This window comes from Saccostrea echinata, unplaced genomic scaffold, assembly GCF_033153115.1.
Source record: "Saccostrea echinata isolate AGI-Se365-2 ecotype Australia unplaced genomic scaffold, CSIRO_AGI_Sech_v1 ptg000008l, whole genome shotgun sequence".
Taxonomy (NCBI): domain Eukaryota; kingdom Metazoa; phylum Mollusca; class Bivalvia; order Ostreida; family Ostreidae; genus Saccostrea; species Saccostrea echinata.
The window spans coordinates 4,086,303-4,098,867 of record NW_026889757.1 but is presented as its reverse complement, the minus strand read 5'-3'; the positions used below and the strand labels follow the sequence as shown (position 1 = coordinate 4,098,867).

At 34.0% G+C, this 12,565-nt stretch overlaps 1 long non-coding RNA gene across 1 annotated transcript; it reads right to left on the bottom strand.

Moving 5' to 3' along the window:
• Window positions 1-3,804: 3,804 nt before the first annotated feature.
• Window positions 3,805-9,633, bottom strand: LOC133180942 (uncharacterized). Its single transcript, XR_009720420.1, has 3 exons — window positions 9,508-9,633; window positions 5,264-5,354; window positions 3,805-3,954 (listed from the first exon to the last, which is right to left on the bottom strand). It is a non-coding gene; the product is annotated as an uncharacterized LOC133180942 (long non-coding RNA).
• Window positions 9,634-12,565: the final 2,932 nt, after the last annotated feature.

Here is a 12,565-nt window from a genome sequence, read left to right as displayed (position 1 = left end):
GCTACGTCACAATTGGGAACTCTGTGTTACGCACTCACAAATAGTCCCATGGCAACTCAGGTCCGATGGGATAAAAACATCAAACAATGTAGAATTTTAATAAATTCCAATGATTTAACTTTACTATTACAAAATATATACTTTTCGAAGGTTAACTGTTGTAGTAAATAATATTTCCATTAGTACACTGTAAAAATGGTTGTTGTCAACGACGCTACCTTTCTAAAGGAGTTAACTCGTACATATCATTCATTATGATCCACGTAAAATATTAAGGTTGTCCATCTTTTTGTCGAATAACAAAACACGACCAGATTAATAAAATTAAATCAATACAACCACCATAAACCCCTTCAAAAGAACAGAACAAACAAAATAAACGTTACAACTCTACAGAAAGCACCATTTTTGAAGTTTTACACGTGCTTATTTTTTTTCAGCTCTTTTGACATTTACGTATCACTCCGGGAAAATAAAAACCATAATGGCTATGCCCTGAAGAAGTAGTTAAGAATTTAATACATAAGAATAATATTGTAACATATAATGGTTTGAGACAGTTGTTTATAGTTTATCTATTTTCTCCTAAATGCATCATATAAAATACCAAATAACTCCCGCCCCCCCCCCCCCCAAAAAAAAAAGAAAGGAGAACATCTAAAATTAAAAAAAAACAAAAAAAAAAAAAAACATGTGAAAACCAATCGTCAGATACCCACGGGTGATCTCGTCTTTTTATTTATCACCCGGGTGATAAGTAAAAAGACGAGATTACCGTGGGTATCCGACGATAGTAAAAAGCAGAGTTTTGTGGATCATTTATTCCTGTGAAGAAAAAAAAAACAAGATTGTAAATTTTTATAACGAAAGAAAGTTTTAAAAAAATGAAATGTAACAAAGTAGCAAAATTTCATTATATTCAGTTTGAAACTTTTTTTTTTTCACTTGAAAAATCTTTTCTGATATCTCACAATGATATCATTTCAAAATATAATGATATTTTGTCGCCAATTTGTCCATTTATTACATGATTCACATAATCTTTTATTTAGGCAAGTGACAGTTTTATATCCTATTTTTGAACAACTGCCAGACAACGATTAGTTGCACAAAATTTGATAAGTGTCTTTCTGTGTGTACGAGGTAATTAGTCAAATATTTTAACATAAGAATCGTAATCTTTTTGATGATATATTTAAATCGCTATACCATTTTTAATACATTCATCAACGAGATTTTGCTTTAATTTGTTTAATAGTGCAAGAATATGCATACATGAAACCCAAGAGTGGCGAATATAAAGGTACTGTTCATACAAACAATATCATTTCGATTGCTTCTTTATATATATTGTCTGTCTTAAGGGAAAGTGTATAAACCTGTATGCATGTAGTGGGAAAGTCCAGTTCCCCTTATACAAGTTATAACAGCGGCAAATGGGATCGATTCCTATGTTTGGTTTGAAAATTCAGTGATGGTTCATCGCTTGTATGATTTGTTTTTATCTCCTGGGCTGAGCAACCTAGAATTTTTTATGGCTAGAAAAAAAAGGTGAAAAACCCAATTCGGTGGGGAGGGGGGGGGGGGGTTCAACACTTCTCAAGGGCAAGCCACTTTTGTATAAGCTTGTCTTCTTTTTACAAGGAGTTGCCCAAAGTTTAATATTTTTGGTTAATTTTACTATATAAATTAACAATCCTGAATATTCCATTGGGTGGGGCGATCCACCCCGACACGCTACAAAAGATCATTCAGATGTGGTATTGTTCAATCTTTTAAACGTCTTCTTCAAAAAATTCCTCCATTTTTGTTTCATCATGCTATATAAAATGTTATATCAACTATATCGAGGAGAGGAAAAATATCAGTTTCACAATTACTGTACATTATCAGTTCATATCTGTGTGTGTATCAATCATGCCATGATTGTTGAATTAACTCACTCGTATATATAAAAGCTGGTGTATTGTTAAAAACTTGATATTAACACTTCTATCTAAAAGATTCAAATTTAGAAGAAAATCTACATGAATTACGAAAGCCTATTAGGATCAAACTACGCTAAAAAAAAATTAAAAGGCGTAATAACGCCTTTTGAAAAGGCGTTATAACGCGAAAAAAGGCGTAATAACGCGAAAAAAGGCGTAATAACGCCTTTTGAAAAGGCGTTATAACGCGGAAAAAGGCATAATAACGCAAATAAAGGCGTAATTACGCCTTTCCAAAAGGCGTTATAACGCGAAAAAAGGCGTTATTACGCCTTTCAAAAGGCGTTATTACGCCTTTCCAAAAAGCGTTATTACGCCTTTCCAAAAGGCGTTATTACGCCTTTCTAAAAGGCGTTATTACGCCTTTTAAAAAGGCGTTATTACGCCTTTCCAAAAGGCGTTATTACGCCTTTCCAAAAGGCGTTATTACGCCTTTCCAAAAGGCGTTATTACGCCTTTTAAAAAGGCGTTATTACGCCTTTCTAAAAGGCATTAATACGCCTTTCAAAAAGGCGTTATAATGCCTTTTGAAGGGCCATTATTATGTTTTGACAGGCCCGTGCTTTTAAAGTTGTGGGGGGGGGGGGGTCCCATAAAATTGACAAGCAAACAAAAAACAAGACACCCCCCCCCCGGAAAAAAATAAACTGCCTAAACTTGAGGGGAAACTTTTTCTAATTTTTCAGTAAAACTTTTTTTTAAATGCAATGACTTGCCCGAGTTTAACCATACTGCAACAAAATGTTAAGGGACCAAGCAATCAATTAATGATTTTTTATATTTAAACTATAGCAAGACTATTCTCCCAAAAAGTGGGGTGGGGGACCCCCCCCCCCCCCCACTCACATTCGTACTACCGGCCTGTTTGAAAAGGAGTTGTATCCAAAAATGGAAAGGCGTTATTTTAAAATAGTAAATATATGAAAGATTGAACCAAAGCCATCTTTATTTATGCAATATTTAGATTATAGTTTTAATATTATAAATTATATTATAAATTATAGTATTTTCTATATGCCTGCACATCTCGCAGACAGTTGTTTGCATTTTGCATGCATATTAAGAGAAGTCAACACTCTACTTTTGAAAATCCAGGATATAGGCAGTACCGCAGCTTTGGGCTTTGCTAGCCACGTATTAAAAATTCATATCAAATTTGAAATATTTTTCTCCCCTCTTGGTAAAAAACAGGCAAAGTATTTGCATAGGTATAATGAGCTATTAGCCTTCAACAAAATTTCTGAAATCCATACACCTTGGAAGAAGCGTCTGGCATCAGAGAAGGACTAAGTTGGTTTAACACTGAAAATATTTTACACATTTAAAAATCTTTTTTCCTAGAAATCTAATTATAATCAGCCCCCAGGGTGGGCTAAGTAAGTCATGTATTGAAAAAGAAAGAGGCGTAATAACGCCTTTTTAAAAGGCGTTATAACGCCTTTTGGAAAGGCGTAATAACGCCTTTTGGAAAGGCGTAATAACGCCTTTTAGAAAGGCGTAATAACGCCTTTTGGAAAGGCGTAATAACGCTTTTGGAAAGGCGTAATAACGCCTTTTGGAAAGGCGTTATAACGCCTTTTTTTCGCGTTATAACGCCTTTTGGAAAGGCGTAATTACGCCTTTATTTGCGTTATTACGCCTTTTTCCGCGTTATAACGCCTTTTCAAAAGGCGTTATTACGCCTTTTTTCGCGTTATAACGCCTTTTGAAAAGGCGTTATAACGCCTTTTAAATTTTTTTTTTACCGTAGTTTGATCCTAATAGGCTTTCGTAATGAATATATATATCTATGATTGGTAAAACAAACAATACTGAGTTGCAGTTTGATTTGTAGTTTATTGACTTAAATAAATGTGTAAATCAACGAATTGCAATTAATCAACATATTTACAGATGAGACATAAAAAGAATAATTATCAATTAAAAAATCCGGGATTTCCAAAGCTTTCCTCACTGAATGGAGCATCTAAAACAAAAGGAAAATCAAGGATTATTCATATTAAATACCATTTTTCTATTTGAATAAATTCAACAGTTATTTACAATTGTGATTTTTCATGCATTGTTTATCTTCTCTTTCATTTGATTCAGAGGAAAATGCAGATTCCTTAATTCAGTGCAATGAAAATGGTAAAGATAACGGTCAGTGATCAATCTAAAAACTAGATGTGTCGTTATCACCACGAATGTCCCCGCAAGCAGGTAAAATTTCAAATGCAATATTTAGTTTTAAATTTGTATTCAAACTTGAACTGTATTTTCTGGTAAAATACCTGAATTTGCAATTTCAACCTTTTACATATATCCCTACAAAAGTTAGAGAGGAGAATTTCTTATTTTTTCTAAGTTCCAGTGGGATAACTCTGTCAAAAATCATCGGACCACGACCAAATTCAAATTTGACCTCTATCTTCTGGTAAAATAAATGCATGTGCAATTTCAACCTTATACATACATCACTACAAAAGTTAGAGGGTGGAAATTGAAAAATTCTTAATTTTTTCTAAGTTCAAGAGGGATAACTCTGTCAAAAATCATCAGACCATGAACAAATTCGAACTTGACCTGTATTTTATGGTAAAATACCTGCATATGCAATTTCAACCTTTTACATACATACCTACAAAAGTTAGAAAGCGGAAACTGAAATTTTCTTATTTTTTCCTAGGTTCAAGAGGGATAACTCTGTCAAAAATCATCGGACCATAGCCAAATTCGAACTTGACCTGTATTTTATGGTAAAATACCTGCATATGCAATTTCAACCTTATACATACATACCTACAAAAGTTAGAAAGCGGAAACTGAAATTTTCTTATTTTTTCCTAGGTTCAAGAGGGATAACTCTGTCAAAAATCATCGGACCATAGCCAAATTCGAACTTGACCTGTATTTTCTAATATTTACATTTCCAATGTCTTTGTCCGAGATAAAACTACAAATAGTAAAAATACTTTATCTCTACATAAATCTACTGGTTCATCGATAGGCGTGGTTAAAAAGAATCACGTGCGGGGCGGGACAAATAGAGACAGAAGCGGGGCTTGTAGCACGTGAATTTGAGGAATCATAAGGAATAACTGTCGTATTTTTTGGTTTCATGACGATGATCAATCGATTGGCTTGCGTGATAATTTTATGCATAAACGCCTTCGGCGTTTATGCAAATTATCACGCAAGCCACTCGATTGATCACATCATGAGATCAAAAAATACGACAGTTATTCCTTAAATAAAATATTTTTTTAATGCAGTTCACCATTGATTATAGATACCTTGCCGCTTACTTCTTGGTATCCCGCGGGCACTTGCATCGCTCATTGACGGGAACGTCCTTCAGAGCACTCTCTATGTGGTTCCCGCAACCTACAAAACATAGGTAATCAGAGATTACAGAGCTCACCTCAACGATTGTTGTCTTTGAGTAAGGCGAAGTCCCAAACTAATAATCTAGTAGTGTGCATCCCTAGATGTAACATTTATGCAATTTTGGTCCGATAGGGCTTGCAGTTACTTGGGAATGGACTTAGCAAAAAACTTTAAACTAGTCACTCATCCAGAAAATATGTCATATCCAGCATCTGAAACAAGTTTGAGAGTGTTCATCCCATGATGCATCATCCATGCAAGTTTGGTTCAGATAGCCCTTATAGTTTACTTTAACCTGGTCACTCATCTGGAAAATGTAGGTTAGATCAGCATCCGAAGCAAGCCTGGTAGTGAGCATCTTTTGATGTATCATCCATGCAAGTTTGGTCAACATAGGGCTTAAAGATACTTGGAAATGAGACCTGCTCCAAAAACTTTAACCTGGTCACCCATCCGGAAAACGTACGTCAGATCCAGCATCCGAAGCAAGTCCAGTAGTGTGCATCCTTAGATGTATCATCCATGCAAGTTTGGTCAACATAGGGCTTATAGTAACTTGGAAATGGACCTGCTCCAAAAACTTTAACCTGCTCCAACCTGGTCATTCTTCAGCTGAAATTGCAGCATCTGAAACCTTGACAATGAAACATACTAGAAGCATTCTCCATGCATCTCTGATTAATATAGGGTATAGAAGTACTTGAAACGAAATCTGCTCCAAAAACTTTAACCTGGGACGCCGACACCGACGGTATTACAAAAGCTCCCTCAACTTCGTTGAGGTGAGCTAAAAATGTGCAGTCTATTTGCTCATCTTCAGAAAATTCCAATTTTAAAACTTTCTCCATTCTTGCTGTTAAGCCTTCAAAAACAGGGGGAATATGATTAATATTTTCATGCAAGCCCAAAATCTTTGATCTTGCAATTTATTTTTAAAAAATACATGCATCCGTTGGGTTGGGTGTAAAATACAGGCTCGTAGCAACGGTTTCAAAAGTGGGGGGGGGGGGGCCTCCCAAAATTTCTGACAAGGGGAAAAAACCTAAACTGTCCAAAAAGTGCATGGGACCCCCCCCCCCCCCCCCCAGCCGGAACACCATCTTAATTACAACAACAAAAAGTTGGGGTTGCGGATACACCAGTATCTAAATGAAAATTTACTATAGCAAAATACTATACTCATATACTATGTATCTAAGTATGTATATACAACATTTAAGATCCTAGTGTTAAATTAAAAAAGTATCTTGCTTCAAAAAGAATTAGAAATAAGTCAATAGGTCAGATGTGCCCTGCCCAAAAGAAATGTATAAAACGTCAACCTTCATTTGTACATAATTTCAGCCTATCTTGCAAAATTTGACAGAAATGACATTTTCACTTGACAATGGTCATAATCTCATTCAGTGAGAGTTATCTCTCTCATCAAAGGGTCAGTGAACCTTAAAAACTATAAGTTAAACCATAAATGTAAAATATTTAAGTTGTGGTCTTTTATACTTCAACAGTGAAACTTAAATCATAAGGAAGGTCAGGGTAAGAAAGTTATGACACAGTTGAATAGTTCTTACCAATAATGAATTAAGATGCATAAGTGTCTGGATATTTATAAAAAAAAATATCTCGAACAGTTTCTAAGAAACTGAGTCAATCCAAATTGTCACGGACAGACAGACGGAAGGACCGAAGACAAACATGGCAAACACTATCATCGTCGCCAGCCACGGGTTAGGTGTCTATTCTCTTTCTACAAACATGATTTTGTGGAATTAAAAATGACACAAAACCCTTGGCTTGCGACGATGAAACACTATACATGTATATGCCTGGGCAATATTAATGACGGGATCCAAGAAAAAGACGCACAGAACGGGGGAAAATGCAGATTTAAAAAAAAAAGGATAATATTCCTGAATCCATGACACATTATCATTATTTATAGGAATATGAAAGCACCATTAATCATCCAAATTGTTATGCAGAATGCTACACCTGGGACATCAAGAGCACTTTTGTTGAATTTTAACCATGGCTCATTTAACTTGGATTTGATAAAACATTATGGGGGAAATGTTTACACCTTGTGCAGGCAAAATATGGAACCTAAATAACAAAATTATTAGTTCACATTATACTACCCCCGATATTCCTAGGTTTTGGTGTTAGTATAAAGTTCTAATAAAAAGCTTCTTCTTGTAGGGCTAAGGAAAATAATTCAGTTCACCAAAATCCATAAAATCAATGTATGCAAGATCATTGTTTTTGATCGATTGATTATTTAATTGTTATACGTTCAATGCGAGAATTTTTCACTCATATGTACCGGTAAAGGACTTCAAATTTAGTTCTTTAATCGGCACTAAAGGCCGTTGTTTTTTACCGATGACCGGGGTATCATGTTTTGTCCTGTCTGTCCTTTGCTTTGCTTTAAATTTTGAAACGCAGTTGGTTAAGTTAGTAAACTCCTCAAATATGACATGCACATTCGACTATATTTATACACAAGTAGCAATGTCCTTTCAAATATACTCCGATCAAAGACCCTGTGTTCATCTGTTTGTATAACTTGCGGATACGGATCACACAACATACATGTATATAAATAAACTTAAACGGCATTCGTCCTGGATAGAACATGATGGATTGGCTACATCGACATCATAATTATTATTAACAAACATCTACTAAAATATCGTATAATCACAAAAAAATGTCCAAGATCGAGGCAAGAGCTATACATTATTTATATTATTTATTTCACAACCTTGCTTCATCAATATACATGACTGTATAAGGGACATTGCATGTGTTCAACAAACAATTCTGAATGCATATGTGAAAACTGGGTGAATGTCAAGAAATTTTTAAATATGTCCAGTCAAAGGTCACCCGAATCAGGTTTCTGGAAAGTATACTCCTGGGATCCTGGGAGGGGAATGTCCTCGCTAATCCTGACATTTTCTCTGAACCCCCCCCCCCCCCCGTCTCTCTCTCTCTCTCCAAAACGGTTCGTGTTTGCCAAAAAAGCAAACACTTGCTTGATAATTATCACATCCAATCACAAAACATGCGAGATTCCTTTTCCTCATTTTAATGATTTTTGTTTCTCTCCTTTCCCAGTGACTGTTTTAAAAACGTTTTAGAAACCTCGCAAAAATTATTATTATTTTTGTTTTAGATGAATAAGTGAGTGCTACGTAAAAATTTACAAATCTAATATTCAAACGAATTTGACACATTTGGTAATAGTCGATTTTAATTAAGTGCACAATTTAATACGTGATTTAAACATATTTTATTAACACAATCAATTGGATCAGACACATGTTTTTTTCAGTTTAGATTGTCCTCTCCAATTCTAAGAAAATGAACATTAAATACACGTGATGAACAAACAAACAAATGTACATAAATACATTTAAAGTGCAAGGAATAAAAGGGAAGGAAAGAAAGTGAGAGAGTGCAGAGAGAAAGGTCGGTGGATGGTTGTAGAATATAGGAATGGTTACACTGAATATCAAAAATTTTGCGTGTTTTATGTACTTACGTGCAGCTTTAACAACGTTATTTTGGTGGCCGACATTTGGGTCCTCAAATAAGATTGTTTCAATTTCTTTATCAATTCTTATGGTTGGAAAGAATTTTCAATTTATGGTGTGAAATAAATCTGATCTTCATTCAATATAATTTTTACAATGCAGAAATTAATACATTTTCATTAATTAACCCACAGTATCTGAAAGATATCGGATTTTAGGAGACTACATTGTCTCTCATTCTAGTAAAAGTGAATTCATCTTTCTATCACCTTAGAAAAAAAAATATTTTGGAGGAGACTCAATAAAACACGTTCGTGAAAAGAAATAGTTTCTTTTACTCATATTCTATTTTTACCTTCTTGTAAGTTTACTTTAAAATAAATTGCTTGTCATCGTTTTGAAACTCGAAGAAGTGACCTATACCTTATAGTTAATGTTCGTCATACTAAGTGAGTATGGCTGAATTAATTCTATATTTTAACGCGAAAGGGGGGGGCAAAGATGCTGAAAGCAACGTCCTTGATTTTAATACTTCACGGTTGATCTAGCGCTTTTATCTCTTGAATTAAAATAAAAATTAATGCATTGTATTAAATTTTTTCTTTCTTTACCTGCCCAAGTTGATTTTCCACACCCTCCACATTTTGTTTTAAAACACATGACGATGAATCAGCGATCAACTCTATACGGATGTCGATATTCTAATGAATGATCTCTCTCCAAATGATCGAAGTCTTAATCCAAACTATACTCTAATTAGTGGTCACAACTAATCATTACATCACTACTCAAACACAATGTTTATACCCCTCAGCTGTTCAGTCGAGTGTCAGTCAACCTTGTTATATTTATCTCGATACTCGGAAACAAACGTGACAAGTAGTTTTACAAGAATGCTCTCAATAACCTTGAACTCGATTCAGGAATAAAGAACAATTAACTTTGTCAATCAATACAGTTCATAATCGCTCGAGCAGAAATATTTATTGGAATCAATTACAAAATTATTTTTGCATCATCATATACAATGCAATTGTCACGTTTCATAATTTAACATGCAAGTATGATGAGACGCTAAATTTAAATTTTCAATACTTTCGGTTCCCTTATAGATAACAATTCAAACAATCTTGAAGAAATGTTAGGCTTTATAAATAAAAACAGTGAATCATAAACTAGGTATTGCTGCGTCATGTTGTAAGATGGAAGTTTATACCATCCGTTTTTTTTCAGTTTCAAAGGGATTTTCAGAGTTATAAAATTTCTATGTAAAGTAATGAAAAAACTACCTTGTACCCCCTCTAGAAAACAAGGACCCTGTGCAAATTGATAAGGAAAGTCATGTACTAGTATCTGAAGAAAAAATACTTTAAAAAGACCCCCATCCCACTTCACTCCACCCACGAAATCGGTTTTCAGGTTGGTTCACTTTTTTTTCTCTTATATTTCTTCTTCTCCAGAACTACTAGACTGATTTCAACCAACCTTGGCATAGAGACTCCTTGGGACAAGGAATTTATTGTTCTTTTTAATGAAAGGCCATCCCTCCTTCCAAGGGAAGACGATTTTTTTTTTTTTAAAAATGACAAAAATAGCGTGGAACTAGATCTATTAAAAGATCTTCTCAAAAACCAATGGACCAGAAAAGATTAAACTTATTTGAAAGCTCTCTGTTATAGTGTAAATTCATTTTTTTTTCCAGAACATTCTTCCGGACTCGCAATGAGGTTCAAAGTTTTGTAGTAAAAATATATAAGATTTTTTAAATAACAGCAGGGGCACCGTCAGTCAGTCAAATTAATTCCCGGTATGCAAGCATCACTGTAAGAACTTACGACTAAGACCAAAAACCTTAGTTGATTGTAAGATTTTGCAGAATTAATGATTCTGTTGAAAATTTCTAACGTATAAATATCTCTCTTTATTCCTTTAAAAAAGAACAAAATCATTTTCAATTTAATGTAAATTAGAACGTAATAAGCAGTAAAAAAAAAATTGGTCTTAGTCGTAAGTTCTTTTGTAAAACGGGCCCCAGGACCTTATGGACAGGATGGGGCTACGATAGGATATTGAAGTTTTATGTGGGAATAGAAGGGGAAATCTTCGATCTTTTCAAGAACAACAGAACCATGAATAGTGATATAGTTTAAGGAGGTTTTATACACTGCACATAGAAGAGTTCTAATTTCAAGATGGTTTTATGCAGTTAAAGTGATCTGCCCTTTGATGTAAAGATGGAATAAAAAATGGAGAATATTATATACTAAAATCCATATCATATGTCATATCAGCCCGAGTGGCCCCATATCAGCCCGAGGGCTGATATGACATATGATACGGATTTTAGTATGTTGTATTCTAATTATCATATATTTAAAATACTTAAGGTCAAGATCTAGTAAATGAAAGGTGCCTTCAGATTTCTCAAATATGAGAAACAAGTTCTTTCAATGATCCTTTACAAATATAGCTTGGCGAAATTAGGTGTATCGGGGCATAATACACGAAGTGTGTGTATTTTTACTATAACGTACGAGGCCATTCTCTAAACGTAAGAAAAGGTACAATCTGCTTGCATAGAACGACATATGGATGTGATTGATGGGGAAATTTCATATTTTTGAGAAATTATAAGTTATTACATTTTTTTTATATTAAAAATGGGGGGTGGGGGGGGGGTATTGATCCACACTTCAGGCGCCTGTGTTTTTAACTGTAGGAGGGCTTTATACTACATCAAAACTTACTTTGGTATGTAGATGGTATGCACTAGTCAATGTAACGTTACATCGTATTTGACGCAGTTTGTACTCATGCAGTGAGAGGCATATCTAGTAATATTTTTCGCAATGAGAAATGTATTTTTTTGATAACATGATATGTATTATTGATTTTGTGTATATTTAAAGTCCATTTTTATGTCTGTTTTATGGTTTTATTCCGTCCCTACTCAGGGGATACTGCCGTATACATGTACATACATTGGAGGAAAATAGAAGGGTCTTAATAAATCGACATATTGCAAGGGCATGCCCTCAATGGAATATCATATTAAGCTTTAATTAACAAATAAACTCAAGAAGTATTTAGATATTTGAAAAGTGTTACGATCCTAATGAAATCTTGCAACTGAATTAATTATTTCTATTAAGGTATGTCACTCGTCAGCCTTTTAGAAAAGTTCAGTCAGAACCTCTTACTTAAAAATTATTTATTACAATTCAATCTTTATAACATATTTAAATTAAACACTGTAAAATATTCAACATTCAATTAAAAAAATCCTAAATAATTCATAAAGAAGCAAGATTTATAAGGGACTATTTCTTGTGGTGGAAGGATATTTAGCAGAAAATTCTGCAAATCTACACATTTATTGAATTTAATATCTTGGAACTTCAGCCTCACATACTTTTACTCAGAGAATATTTTCCATTATGATATGCCTGGAATATTAAATATAGGTCTCAATTTATATTTTTATAACAAAATTTACACCTTCGCTCAACAAACTTTGCCAAGAAATGAAGATATATTAAAGAAGTCAAGAAAAAATTACACAGTTTTTTGCCAGAAAATTGCATATTTTGACCAATATTTCAAAATTTACATCACTGACCCTAACTTTTTCTTTCATTATTTTAAACTACTCGATACTACTGACCGATC